Below are 16,106 nucleotides of genomic sequence, written 5' to 3'. Positions count from 1 at the left end.
CCTCAATTATATTCTTCATTATCCTCTTGGCAAGCTGGCTAGATTTCTAAATCACATGGAGTTCTCCTAAGAGTCTGTATATCCTGAGATGTATGTTTTCTTCCCAAGTGATTAACAATAGTAAACTTTTATTATTTTATGTTTCCATAGTCCATTTCACATATACATTATAGCAATCCTTTTATAAAAGATTATTAAAATTTAGAGTTGTAAGACGTTTTAGCGTCTTGCTACTCAAAGTGTGGTCCACCAATTAGCATCTGTATCACCTGAAAGCTTGGGAGAAATGTGGAATCTCTGGCCTGACACTGGGCCTACTAAGTCAGAATGCATATTAACAACTCCCTACCCCCAACCCATAATCTGCAGGCACATGAAAATTTGAGAAGCCCTGATGTAGTTATCGTCTGGCTTAATCACTTACCTGGGGCTTATGCAGCAACCCTGCAGAACTCTCCCACAGCAGCCCCGCAGAGCTGAAGTACTGCTAGTTTATCATATTTTTGTACCTTTTAATACTATATTATACAGTATTTGTATAATACAGTGCTTGTACAGTATAACATGAATATTGAAAAGATAATACATGGAATCTTTTGGTTATCATATTTATCGTATAAATAAATGTGTTTTAGCCGAAATTTGATAAGCACACACAAAACATTCATAGACAACTGTTAAATATCATTTGCATTGCAAAGCTGAGAAAAGTATCTGCTTAGATATTTTCAGGTAGAGGATCATCTCAAAGTAACAAAAGCGAAGATGTTTTGTGCAGCTGCTTTACCTTCTACCCTTGTGACATCCTGCGGCAAGGATGCCCCTGAGGGAGCAAATACTAAAATTAAATCATACTGGTCAGTGATATTTTGGGGATGAGTCCTGGGACTAGCTCAGCATTCAAATGTATGTAGTGTTTAGAATTTAGGAAGAATTGTTGATGTCTTCATGCTAAGTGACTAATTTATAAAAATGGTTTAAATTAGTCAAATTTAAGCAACTCATTTATCTGATATTATCCCAGATTCTTAAAGTTTCAGGATTTCTTTTTTCATTTCTGCCTGCATTCATTTAGTTGTTTATATGATTCCCCTAAGTTTTCTGCCAAATTGTATATTTACATTGATGTCATCTTTCTAACCATAGTTCTACAATTCCCTATTTAAACCATTGAGTTTAGAGGTGTTTGAGAATTCAGAACTTTTCAAAGTTAGAAGATCCTGTTTATTGTATGATATCCCGAGTAGGGTCTGGGGCAGTACTCTTTAATCAAACATGAATATTTCTGCAACATATAAACAATTCACACTAAATCATATGAATGAAGACTTCAAATAGCCTCTCCTTGGGTCACATCAGGTTTTTATCACAAAATCAGTTACATAAACTTTTCTGTTTTCATAGTTTTGTTTGTTTTATTTTTATATTTTGCAACTGTGGATTTGAAAAGATGGACCTGTGTACAATAACAATATGAGAAGAAATTTTAGAAGTTCTTTAGTTTACTTTTTGTCTCAAAGTAGTAGTAAGGACAGCAAAAATTAATGTGAATGTGTATTTATCCAACACTAAAATTTCTGAGTATTCCATATTTTTTCAATATTTAACAAATAATACAGTCATATCATGTGAAGCTGAGGCTATCCTTATATCTGCTCATGCCAATTCTCATCCCCTTTCTTTCTTAAAAAAAAAGCCTAATTTTGTCCAGTGTGCCAGACTAAAAAATAGTTGCTTCACCACAGTGTCGTACAGCTGGAGGGGCCGTATGTTTCAGGAGTGTCCCATGAGATAGCAACAGAGGGTCTCTGTGAAAGCTTTTGATTTCCTAACACGGGTCTCTCCCCTTCTCAACTCCCCTTTCTTCTCCCTGTCTTGAACACAGATGTAACACCTGGAGATGCAGCAGCTATCTTGCAAAAAAGAAATAATAAGCATTAAGACAAAAGCCTCCAAAAAGGCTGTTGGAGGTAAAAAACAGAAACAGCAACCTGTTAAACCTCCTTGGACTGCCCCAGACTTCTTGTTTTGTGGGGCAAACTTACTATTTAAGCTACTGTTTTTGAGTTTCTGTTATCTGTAGCTAAACATATTCATAAATGCTATAATATGTCACCTTTTTTTCTCATTTATTTAAATTTATTTATGTATGGATGGGGTCTCACTTTGTCGCCCAGGCTAGAGTGCAGTGTACAGTCATAGCTCACTATAGCCTTGACCTGCTGGGCTCAAGGAATCCTCCTGCCTCAGCCTCTCAAGTAGCTGGGACTACAGGTGCACACCACCACACCCACCCAGCTAATTTTTTAAAATTTTCAGTAGTATTCTAAACTTGTGTGAGAGTGTAACCACTCAGTAGGTTCTTCCTGCCCACTGCACAGACAAAATCAATCCACCAAGGCCAAGTCATTGCAATAAAATTTAATTTATAGGAGGCCAGCCACACCACATGGGAGATGAAGTTATTACTCAAATCAATCTCCCTGAAAATTTGGAGGTTAGGGTTTTTCAAGGGCAGTTTGGGGGCCCAGGGAGTACACTTCTGGGTAGGCTCTCAGGACTGGTTAGTGTGGGTTGGCAGGCCTGGGTGGAGACGTTGGTTCATTGGTTGTCAGAATTGCAGAAACCTGAAAAGACATCTCAAAAGGCTAGTCTTAGGTTCTACAGTAGTGATGTAATCTGTGGGAGTAATTAGGGGAGTTGCAATTTTTGTGGCCTCCAGAGTAATGGCTGGTAATCGTTTAAGTCTACACCTTAGCAGAATTCAGGCTCCTCTCATCCTAATAACCTGGTAGATGGATTAGCTTTCATTAGCTTTACCAAGTGGCATAATTTTGAGGAAGCGCTATTACCATTTAAACTCTAAATTGTCTCCCAAAGTTAGCTTGGCATAAGCCCAGGAATAATTAAGGCAAGTTTGCAGGTTAAAGGCTAGATGGGGGTTGGTTAGTCCAGATCTCATTCACTGTCATAATTTCCTGATTGTTATAATTTTTGCAAAAGTGATTTCAAGAGAAGAAAACTATATAATGCGTATGCGTTTTTGTGTATATGAATACATATTTCTGTAGAGATGAACAAAATGGTGATACCTAGCCTGTGCAGCAAAGTGAGACTCTGTCCAAATAAAATATTTAAAAATTAGCTGGTTGTGGTGGTGTGTACCTGCAGTCCCAGCTGCTCAGGAGGCTGAGGCAATAGGATGGCTTGAGCCCAGGAGTATGAGGCTTCAGTGAGCTATGATTGTACCACTGCACTCCAGCCTGGGCAAAAGGGAGAAACCCCATCTGAAAAAAAAAAAAAGTAATATCATTGATTGCCTTTGGGTGGAAAAACCAGGTGACTGGAGATCAGAGCCGGGAGTGAGGCATGGCTTTTGTACCTTTTGAATGTATTTTTAAAAATTAAATATATGTATCTTACTGTATGATTTAAATTATACACATTTCAAGAACAGACAAAATGAATTATGGTGATTGAGGTCAGAATACTTTTAACTCTATGGGGAGATATTTACTGGAAAGCGGCATGAGGCGATCTTCTCCATCTAAGAGATCGGAGATATCCTCTGTCCTGAATTAGATGGTGGTTACATAGGTACATGTAAATGGAAAAAACCATTAACTCCATACTACTATTTGTGCACTTGATGTACCTCGGTACAGTTTTAGAGCATATACTTTGAATAATAAGAAAGAAAATTAAGATAATTATTAATATTCTGTGGGCTTTTTGTTCACTATCATCTTAGTTCAAATTTCAACAATTTCCTTCAAAGTTTTCTTAAGAGTTTTTATGTGAGAATGTGTATGTATACATATGAATGTCAATGCAGAGGAGATTTGTGGCCAATCTGTAGGTTATTTCTTATTTAAAATAACTCTTCATTGACCTCACTTCATTGTCCAGTTATCACCCCAGTTTTTTACAGTCATGCTTTTTCAGCCCCGCTGTGTGTGTGTATGTGCCTAGACTCAGGACTAAGTATACACCCAGGTATGAATAGACCAAGTCACATACTTAAGGATTTGATACTGGAGTTTGCTTCTATAGTGAATGAATTTCTAAATATTAGCTCAGTGCAGCTTTGAGTGCATGATGAATCAGCAAAAGCTTAAATAAGGGAGTGCGCCCCAACGACACATTCCCTTTGCAAGGGAACTTTGATCTCTACTGGATGACTGCCTGCTTCTGCCGTGCACTCTCTCTCTCTCTCTTTGCTTCTAGCAAAACAAATATGTTCCCCTGCACTGAACATGTTTTCCTAACAACAGTGGTGAAATGTGACAAGGAAACTTGTTTGGAGCAACGTCTGAGTCACAGCAGAATTAGTGTCAGGTAAAAATGACCACAAAGTACAGGTGCTGAGTCACAGTGATTTGGGATTCTCTAGTAAAAAGGACATGTGGAGAACTTAACTTTTATTTCCTCTCTTTTGCTGGTGTAAGTTTGGAGGTACTGTCACACGATCATCTTTCATTCACTAATTATCACATTTTAGGTGCTTCTCCTTCTTACATAATAAAATAACAAAGCACATAGGCCTGGGGTCCCTGGGGAAAGCCAAGTCTGCTTGGCTGCCTTGAGGACTCTGGACTGGATTTGACGTGGAGGAGTTGGGGATTGATGCTCAGGGATCAGAACACTGAAATTCAGGTTAATGAGTAAAGGAGTGAGAATATGTGTATGTGTGTTTCTTAATCCCATCTACTAGGTGATCACAAAACTCATTCAAAGTTGAATATAGTAGAGGTATTTCAAGTCGCTTTAGAGAGAGAATTACAAAAAAAAAAAAAAAAAAAGAAAGAAAATCTTCAGGAGCCAGACAACCACTGTGTGGACACCAATAAGAGAGCTCCAACTTTGATGAGGTGTAGACCTCTCAAAGTTGTTGGTAATAACAGCAAGGTCCACCTGGCAAGATTGGTCACCTGTGGTGGAAGTGGTGGTGACAGCAGGGATGCAACTGCAGCAATCAATGAAGATGATCTCACTAGGGCAGGGAGGTGTTAGAGGCATCTTCACAGCAGTACAGTGCCCAGAATGCCAAAGAGCAGCAGGATTGATCCAGGATCCTCTCCTGATAAAAGAGGGCTAGAAGACCGGAGGCTCCGGGGGAGTCTACTGGGTGAGTTTTAGTCCATTCTCACATTGCTATCAAGAAATAACTGAGACTGGGTAATTTATAGAGAAAAGAGGCTTAATTGACTCACTGTTCTACAGGCTGTACAGGAAGCATAGAGGCTTCTGCCTCTGGGGTGGCCTCAGGAAGCTTCCAATCATGGAAGAAGGCAAAGTAGGAGCAGGCATCTCACATGGCAGTAGCAGGAGGAAGAGAGTGAGGGGGAGGTGCCACACACTCTTAAACAACCAGATCTTACAGATAACTCATTGTTCCAAGGACAGGACAAAGGGGATGCTGCTAAACCATTCATGAGAAATCTGCCTGCGTGATCCAATTACCTCCCACCAGGTTCCACTGCCAACATTGGAGATTACAATTCAACACAAAATTTGGGCAGGAACACAGATCCAAACTATACCAGGGTGGAACCCTACATCTCATGTTTCTTGCCCTTGCTCTTGGTAGCTAGTGTCTCATTGGACTCTAGTGTCTGCTTGTTCTATTGGATCAGGAGCTCCTTGAGGGAAGGAGCTGTATTAAATTCATCTCTGTACCCTTAGTGTTTACCAGTGTTTTATTATGTTAGTAAATAAATCCATCTCTATTCTTTATCAAAACTCTGAGTTGTGATGAAAAAGTAAGTGTTTCCACTTGTGCTTTGGATCCCTCAGTAGGACTTTTGCTTCTACAGTAACATCATCCTACACAGAGTAAACACCTACTGAGTGCTGACTATGCCTGCTGTGGTTACTACGATCTCTAAGTTTGCCTTTAAGCTTCATATGTAAAATTTTTAATTGCTTTGCTATTTTAATCTGATCGCATTCCCCTGGTTCCTCCCTTTTAACTTTAAGCATACACAATGTGCCCTTTTGCACAAGAGTCTGAAGTTTTTTTCTACGATTCCTTCTTTTCTGCACAAATGTTCATGTTTTCATACTTCCTATTACTTCTGAACATTTTCCTAAAGACAGAAGTCATAGAAGCAGTCCTTAAAAGTAGATTTTTTGTTTGTTTGTTTGTTTGTTTTGAGACATTCTGTCACCCAGGTTGGAGTGCAGTGGCATGATCATGGCTCACCGCAGCCTTGACCTCCTGGGCTCAGGTAATCCTCCCACCGGAGCCTCCTGAGTAGCTGGGACTACAGGTACCTGCCACCACACCCAGCTATTTCTTGTATTTTTTGCAGAGATGGGGTTTCACCGTATTGCCCAGGTTGGTCTAGAGCTTCTGGGCTCAAGTGATCTGCCCACCTCAGCCTCCCAAAATGTTAGAATTATAAGCACGAGCCACCGTGCCCAGCTGAGAGCTGATTGTATATTAGTATCTACATCTCTGGTTAGACACAATCTGAGGGAATTTGTGGCCAGTCTGTAGTGTTGTCTCCTTACTTAAAAAATACTTCTTCCTTGACCTCACTTCAGTGTCTAATTATCATTCTTTTCTACATCTACCCATGAAAAAACATATAGAGTGGGGGAAATCTACATTTCTACCTCCATTTCCTTGTCATCCACTTCCACCTGAACTCACTGCCCCCTGGCTTCAGCTTCACCACCTATGAACACATCACTTTCTCTAAAGCCTCCCATGCTTTTCTTCTGACTTTGAGCCAGTGGGCTATTTTCATACTTCTCTTTCATGTTTACTTAGTTGGTTTAACATTGTCAAAAAGTAAAACAAAACTCCCAAGCCAAGCCTCCCCTGCTTTGAGACAGTCTCCCCATCCTGACACGTGTGACCTTGAGTTCATCTGCATTATTCCAACCCATCTGGTGAATGAGTTAATGCTGATTTTTGATCATCTAACATGGTGTCAGCCTCCTTCAGCCTTCCAAGGTGAGTCTATGACTTTCCTCCCTTCTAGGTCCACATACGTTGGTTTCCTTCCAACTCTGCATCTTTATCCCATTCATGGCACTCTTAACTCCACATAGCCCCTTAGTTTTCTAAACCCATTTAAAACCTTACACCATCAAGAAGAAACATAGCTTCTTAAACTTTCCCCACTCTAATGGCTCCTCAGGGTTTGTGTGAACAGTGGGGGTTTTTAATTTTTTGGTATAATACTAATTTATCAACACATATGTACTTCTTTGTAAGTATGCTTAAGGTTATTTTTTTTCATGAGTGTTTATTGCTCTCTGACATCCTTTCTTACATTTGGATTTTTTCCAAAATGCTTAATATGGTCCTCCGTATACAGAGGACACTAGCTAAATATTGGTTAAAGTGGGTAACAATTAAAAATGTAATACTCCTGCCAGCTGAGTAAATACTTAACTTGCTTAATATGACTGTGACAATTTGTCCAGACACTGCCATTTCCTGCTTTCAGGGCACTGTTGTCTGTTGCTAACTTATTGCTCCTCTCGATCTCCTTTCCCTACCTGGCTCAGACGTAGAATATGGGGCTTACAAAGTTAGATGAGGGCATTTTCTTATGGGTTTTGTTACCTATACCAGTAAGTTAGAAGGAAAAACCCACTAAGGAAAAACCAAAGCAAACCATTTTTTTTACACAGCCAGCACAGAGCATTTCACCTCTAGTCTCCAAAATATATAAGGATTTCTCCCCACCAGCAACCAACAAATTCCCTAGCAGATATCAGCTATGTGTACTATAATTTAATTTAATTCTGACACTATCTACCTGGAGATAGCATCAGATCCCACAGAATAAGCGTTCCACCCCATAGGACTGCCCCCGCTTCAGAGGCTGATCACAAGTTACAGGTTGTCACCTATGCTTCTGGCTGACCAGCTATAAGTCAAGATTCCCACTACTTTCTCTTTGGGTTCAATTAATTTGCTAGGATGGCTTATACAACTCAGAGGAACACTTATTTTGCATTCACTGGTTTATTATAAAGGATACTAAAAAAGATACAGATGAACAGCCAGGAGAAAGAGAGGCATAGGCAAGGCATGTGGGAAGGGGCATGGAACTTCCATGCTCTCTCTACATGTGCCACCCTCCAGAACTTTCCACATATTCAGCTATCCAGAAGCTCCTGAACCCGGTCATTTTGAGGTTTTATGGAGGCTTCATCATGTAGGCATGATTGATTTAGTCATGAGCCATTGGTTAGCCCCTCTTTCTTCCCTGGAGGTGAAGGTTGATCGATGGGACTTTAAGTCCCAACCATCTAATCATGCCTTGGTCTTTAAGGTGACCAGCCCCCAAACTGAAGCTACTTAGGGGTCCCTAGCCATCAGTAATCTCCACAGCATATCAAAGACACTCATCACTGGAGATACCCAAGGGTTTTAGGAGCTGTATGTCAAGAAACAGGAACAAGCCCAAATACATATTTCATAATATCATAACCATGTGACAACTTATCATAAAAACCAGGTACTCACTTACCAGACTGAATGCCTGTAAGAATTGATGAGGTTTACTTGAGTGGAGAAGGAACTGATGGAAGCCTCTCATGCCAAACAGGTGGAAGTTCAGGTTTGCCATACTCTAGTAGTATGATTTTGGCCAAGTTACTTAACTTCTCTGTGCCTCAGTTTCTTGCGCCAATGAAAGGAGATTGAGAAAGTGAATGGGGCAAAATGTTAATATTTGATGAATCTGGGTAAAGGGTATACAGGCTTCTATCTACTATTTTTGTAACTTTTCTATAAATTTGAAATTATTTCAAAATAAAAAGTAAATAAAAATACCCATGTGACTTGGAGACTCAATTTTTCCATTTGCAAGATGGTTGAGTTTTCATTTATGCTCTTAAAGAATGATGCTAATACTTACTGAGTGGCAAACTGGGACATTTTGTCTGAGGAATCTCTTTAAATTTTTTAAAGGTAAAAGTCTTTCAAAGATTTTAAGTTAAAGCACATGAATTTTTTAAAGAAGATTTTTAAAGAAGAATAAAAATATATGACAAGAAATAAAAATGTAATAAAGTACCTTTATTGGTTAACAAAAGAGTTGAATTGTCATATATCTATTTTAAAGTCAGTGGTATAGTGATCCACTAGTATTGTTTGAAGAACTCAGTTTGCTCAATAACGAAATTTTTTCCCCAAATTTCATTGCAAATCTCATAGTAATGAGATTGGATTATCGTTGTTGACACCTCCAATTCATCCAAAGTTCTTAATCTAACAATATTGCTTCTCAATGTGCCCAAAAGTGAAAAGACAAAATCATGTGTTTTTATCAGGTATGAAATACTCACATTCACAGAACAAAAATCTGTAAGTAAATTTTATCATCTCTGATACAAGGAGATTGTATCATCTCCTTTTGTGTGTTACACTCAGGTAGTAAGTTCTCTTTAAAATACACTTTTGTGATACAAAGCTAATTTTAAAACCATATTACCAAATAGCAGAGAATGTCAAAAACATGACAAATTGGCTCTCAGTTTAAAATGGAAATGTGCTCCATTGCAACTTTTCCTAATTTTATACAGACTCATGAAGACACTGAAAAGTGATTAATCCACATAACCATGACACTGGAAATAAAGTTTGAGTGGCAGTCGGAATCTGGGAGGAAGCATTGCTAAGTGAAAATCTTATGGAGCTTAACTAAAAATCCCTGTCAGAACCGTCAAAAGCTCTGCCCCTGACATGAAAAATCTTGCTGGAAGCTGAGAGAGGTTTATGCCTACTCCGTGATCCAGGAACACAAGACCTTTACCAACCAAAAAAGTGGATAGCTGTTCTTCTGCTGTGAAGGTTAATAAAGGTAAACATTATAATCGCCAGGGCTGGAGTTGAGGGAGAAAGAAGGAGGAAGGAAAGAAAGAAAGAGACAAAGGTAAATATATTAGTGAAAGTAAATAATGTTATTGTCTCTCAAAACAAAAATAATTTCACAGAAAAAAGAATCATTTTATATTGATAAAAATATAATCCATAAAAGAGATACAAAATTCATGAGCCTCTATAGTATTACAACCTTAAAATGGAAAATTGACAGAAATATAATTGTTGTAAAAGACTTTAAAATATTTTTCTCAAGATTTGGTAAAGAGTGAAAAGTAAAACAAGATTGAATGAATAGGCAGATCTTGAATTTTGTATTTTAAAAGTGGAGAATACACCTTTTCATGCAACCATGGACCATTTGCAGTAGCTGATCATACCACTGGGACACACAGGAAATGTTACTATGTAATAAAAACGAGAACATGTAGAAGGCACATTCATATGATCAAAACTAACATATACTAAGAAAAGTTTAAACGAAGTCTTCAATCCATCAATTATCTAACAATTTCTAAAATGAAGTCAGAGTATTTTTTATGAAACTTTAATGTTTATATGTAATCTATAAGAGACTATTCATAACAACACTGCTTATAACAACAAAATGGTGGAAATAACCCAAATGTTTGTCGGTAAAACATACCTATCAATGGAGAACTGTGCAACTATAAATGAGGAGTCTCCGAATATGTTTCTATTTTTATATACTCTGCAGAATGCATTGTTATATGAAAAAAGCAAAAATGGAGGAAAATACACAACGTGCTACTGTTTATCCAAAATAAGAATATGAATATACATATATTAAAAATCACAACAGTCCAGGAGTGGTGGCTCACGCCTGGAATCCCAGCACTTTGGGAAGCAGAGGTGGGAGGATTGTTTAAGCCCAGGAGCTTGAGACTAGCCTAAGCAACAGAGTGAAACCTTGTCTCTACCAAAAAAAAAAAAAAAAAAAAAAAAGTTAGCTGGGCCTGGTGGCATGCACCTGTGGTCCTAGCTGTTTGGGAGGCTGAGGTGGGAGGATCACTTGACCCCAGGAGGTCATGGGTGCAGTGAGCTGGGATCATGCTACTGCACTCCAACCTGGGTGACAGAGCAAGACCCTGTCTCAAAACAACAAAAACAAGTAAATAAGAGCATAATAAAACAAAACTGAACAAAAATAAAAAAATTAAAAACTGTTTACCTGTGTGGGAACGAGTGGAGAAAACATGGATTAAAAACAAAAGTTTCTGATGATATCTTGTTTTATAAATTTGACTTTGGAACGGTGCAAAGATTTTACATAATTATCAAATCAAATTAACAAAAATTTTCTAAAAACTGAAAGGAAAATAAAAATTACTGTATTGAATTAGTTGCTTAACTACACAGAGAAGAACTATAACAAGTAACTTAAAAAAAACAACTACAGAGATTTAACATACAAACCTAGTGGGATATACCCTAAGAATAAAACAAAATGCAAATACACTTTATGCTACTTTCAATTATCATACTGTTTATAATAATATTGGCACTGCTATTCTGAAACTGTGGTATATATTACCGGATATGGCAAATAAGTACTTATATTGTTAAAAACCAAGTTGTAAGTATGAGAAAAAAAATATAAAAGCAAAAAGTGCAAAGCCTGTAATCCTAAACTCGAACTGAAAACATCAGTATGAGCTCATAATGTGCTTTCTCTTAACAAAACAAAACAACTTATTTCCTAGATCTGCCTGCTAAAAAGGCTTAGAAACAATGACCAGCTCAGCAGCAATGAGTTCCCATAACACTCAGACTGTAGTTTCTGATACAATTTTCCAATAAAAGGAATCCACATTCTTGGAAAGTCAGCTAATTCGAAGACTGGGGAGCAAAAAATTCAAGAAGGTCTTAATCTTGTTTTTTTTGTGCTGTTATAACAAAATACCTGAGATTGGGCAATTTATAAAAATCACAGATTTATTTCTCACAGTTCTGGAGGCTAAAAGTTCAAGATTAAGGCGCCAGCAAGTTCAGTGTCTAGAAAGGACCCAGCCTTTGCTTTGAAGATGGCACTTTTCTGCTGCATTCTCTGGAGGATGGACGCTGCGTCCTCACATTGCAGAAGTCAGAAGGGGAAAAAGGGCCTAAGCTAGTTCCCTGTAGCCTTTTTACAAGGTACTAATCCATCTCTCGAGGCTGAATCACTTCCCCGAAAGAATCTTAACTCCCAACATCACCACAACAGAGATTAAATTTCAACACATGAATTTTATGAGGACACACTGAAACCACAGCAGTCTTGGAACATATTGTCATACTATAAAGCAGGAACATTTCATTGACCGCTAAAGTCATGTTAGAAAGGACTCAGAATCCAATTTGAATATCTGGCCAAATTTCAGTGGCCAAAAAAAGAGACAATTTGAATGAGGGATTGCGACACAGCCGTTCTGTTTAAATCCATGCATTCATAAAATAACTCTTGGTCACCTATAGAGGGTTCTGGGAAATCAGCTCATTATTTTCAGAACTGGTAAATACAAGGAAAGGATCAAATATTAATCCTACCTTTCCTGTACTAACTGTACCACAGAGTAACCAAATAGTTGACAAAGGGAAGTTTCTCTATTATAGAAGTATTCCTGTTAATACATGATTAAGCAATGAGAATTCGAGTGCCTGCACATTCGAATGAAATAGTAGATTTAGGCTAAAATTTCTAGCGTCACACTAAGAGAAGCAACTGGGCACCTGCTAACAGAAGTCCTGTCACTATCACCAATGGTGTCTTCTTGCAAAAATATTACAGTTATAAGTGACCGAATTACCTATTAGGGAGTGAGGGCACAGGTAATGCAGGACACAGCAGACATATGAACAATAGACACCACATGGATGCAATTAGCAAAATCCACAATGGTGGAAATTCTACAGGGCAAAGTGACCTAGTTTCTTCACCATACACAGGGCAAGGAGGGACTGGGGGAGGAAGTGGCGGATGCTCTCGGTGCCCACCCATATCCTCTGTGCCCTTCACTGTGCTCAGCCTTGCTCCCAACTGTCAGTAGCTGCTTTTTGGTGCCTAAGAGCTTTTTTTTTTTTTTTTTTTTTTTTTCCTGAACCGCAGAAAGCCAGAAGTGCCAAGCAATTAACAACCCCAGAAGCAACCCTTAACCAATGATTAAATAAAGTGGATGATTACATACCCAAGCTCCTTCAACTCCCAGGGGCATAATTCTGAGGTGGGTGTATGTTTATCCCTTTTTCAAGAACTTCCCTGAAGGATTAAGCTTCTGTCACCCACTGGTAAATTGCTTAACAGCTCAACCTCTATGGGTTGGGGTTGATTTTTCTTGTATCACGTGCTATCTCCATTATGGTGTATGCTGCACTTTCCAAATTAACTACCTGTACTTGAATCCTGTTTTAGATGCATTTCTGGAGGAACTCAAACTAAGGCAGACGGGGAACTATAGATTAAATGAAACGTAAGAGATGTCAACCAACTACAAAGTGCGGAGCTGAGCAAAAAACAAAACAAAACAAGAACTGTTCAAAAAGTTTATAAGACAATCAGGGATATTTAAACACTGACTGAATATTTTATAACATTTAGAAATTATTGGGGTTTTTAGGTGGCATAATTCTGATAGGCTTATCTCTAAAACCAAGATCAAATATTGAATATTTACAGATAAAATGTTAGGATGTCTGGGATTTGCTTTCAAATTAATATGGGGTGGAGTTGTGGTTGGTGATGAGTTGATAATTATTAAAACTGGGTACTGGTATGTGAGACTTTATACCATTCTGTCTACTTTTGTAGATGTTGGAACTTTACCCTAATTAGATACAAAAAAGAAAAAAACCGAAAGCTCTATGGGGATTGTTAATAACTGTGTTCTTAGTGCTTAATGGTGTTTAGTACATAGTCAGCAAAGAAGCACTCAAAACATTATTCATTGAACAACTGTTTTGTCTTATGTTGGGGATACCAAAGCAAATATTGTTGATGTTAACATTTTTAGCTGACATATTGGAAATCTTACCAAGAGTTTTATACAGACTAGAGGAAAAAAAATCATTTTATCAATTAGTACAATGTCAGATTCAAAAAATGTTATACTAGATTGGGCGCGGTGCCTCACGCCTGTAATCCCAGCACTTTGGGAGGCCGAGGTGGGGGAGAGATCACGAGGTCCAGAGATCGAGACCATCCTGGCTAATACGTGAAACCTCGTCTCTACTAAAAATACAAGAAAAAATTAGCCGGGCGTGGTGGCAGGCACCTGTAGTCCCAGCTACTCGGGAGGCTGAGGCAGGAGAATGGCGTGAACCCGGGAGGCGGAGCTTGCAGTGAGCCGAAATCACGCCACTGCACTCCAGCCTGCGCGACAGAGCGAGACTCCGTCTCAAAAAAAAAAGAAAAGAAAAAAAATGTTATACTACCTCTACTTCTAACTAAAATATTTTTCAGCTTGTGATTCATCACCATCTGTGTCTTGAAAGTATATTTGAGTTAACATATATTTTTATTAGAATGTGCTGGTTTTTTGCAAAAATGCTGGAATTTCTGGGATACTTGGATGATTCAGTGGGACAGAATATGATACTGAATATTTGAAAGCAGGGCTTGGTTAGAAAATCTAAGATCGTGAGTACTGAATTTAACTAGTGGATATATGTTTCTGAAATTTACAAGGTAACTGCTTTTGTTGGGACCAAAACCACACAGCCGATAAAACTAAAACTTCACTGGGAAAATCATTTAAATAAAAGAATAGTATATTAAGTTGAAGGGTAGGGTGTATTTGAAGGCTTAGAAGCTTGTAAACAGAAACTTGCCAGAAATTCCTGCAGAAACTTTCCAGTTTAAAAAATATAGATAAAGCTGGGTACAATGGGGCATGTCTGTAGTCCCAGTTACTTGGGAGGCTGTGGCAGGAGGATCACTTAAGGCCAGGAGTTCAAGGCTGTAGTATGCTTAGATTGTACCTGTGAATAGCCACTGCACTCCAGCCTGGGCAACATAGCAAGATTCCATTTCTAAAAAAAAAAATTTAGATATAGATGTATCTATTTATCAGTCTCTAAACAATTCTGTCACTTCCATGAGTTCACATTATTGCTGAGATTTATTTTCTTACAAGATTTTCTAATAACATGATAGTCCTTGTTTTCAAGCTGTCAGGTAGTAAAACAGTAATTTAATTTGGCAATAATATATGACATTCTAAGAAGATGCATTAGAAGGTTTTTAAGAAGTGAACGGAAATATTTTTGGAATGTCATTCAAACAGGTAAAGTTTAAATGGGAAAGAGTAAAAAGTTAAATATTATATATTTGTAAAAAGTCAAACAATTTTTTCCTTACCTGGTTAAAAAGGTGTTACTAAGGTCACAAAATAGCTTTGTATATTAAACAATTTTTTTATTGCATTAATTCCTTGTTCTAGTTTAGGTACTTATTTTTGTTTTTCATTTATCTTTTTCACCTCTATGTAGCTTATGTTATTAAGTTTTTAAATAAAACCTAAGAGGTTTCTTAATTCTTTATGGAAAATTCTGTGAGAATAGTTGAATTTTAAAACTACAACTGAATAAGATTGACACAATAATATGCATATACATTGCTATTCTCACATTAACAATAATAGATTTGTATCTTCTAAGATATCTCTGAGAATAAAATTTCCAGCCATATCCTCAGGTAAATTCACTCAAATTTACTATCTGGATTTGGCTGTTTAGCGTGTAGGTTAAAAGTTAAAAGGTTTGCTATTTCTTGGAATCAAAGGTTATTTAACGAAACAAAATTAATTTCAATAAATATGCATTTAAAATTTTTTTTCCAAGAAAGCATGTAAGAGATTTATCGTAGGTTCTAAATAACTAATTTAATTTCCCTAACATGTTAAGGAGAATTTTGGTTCCCCCAGAGGACTTTGAGAGGACTAACCATTTATAATAAGACTGACTTTAAACTTCCTTTTAACTTGACAGTAGTTAATTCTAACTTTATTAAATTAGAATCCCCATTAATTCACCCATTTTTCTTTCACTAATTTTGTTTTACAATTAAAGTTTATCTGCAGAGTTTCTGTTTTCACCATTATGCTGAATGGTGCTGAGTTCTGCTGTTTGCCTGCCTTCAGCCTTTCTGCTGAATGGCCTCCTGAATCTTCTCAGAGGTTTTCATCTGAGCCCATAATTGGGTACTAAAAGCACATTCTGTTCATGTACTGGGATAGTGGGATGTGAGGGCAGAGAAGCTCTT

The sequence above is a fragment of the Colobus angolensis genome, unplaced genomic scaffold, assembly GCF_000951035.1.
Source record: "Colobus angolensis palliatus isolate OR3802 unplaced genomic scaffold, Cang.pa_1.0 Scaffold51, whole genome shotgun sequence".
In the NCBI taxonomy this organism is placed as follows: Eukaryota; Metazoa; Chordata; class Mammalia; order Primates; family Cercopithecidae; genus Colobus; species Colobus angolensis.
Note: the sequence above shows the minus strand (reverse complement) of the source record.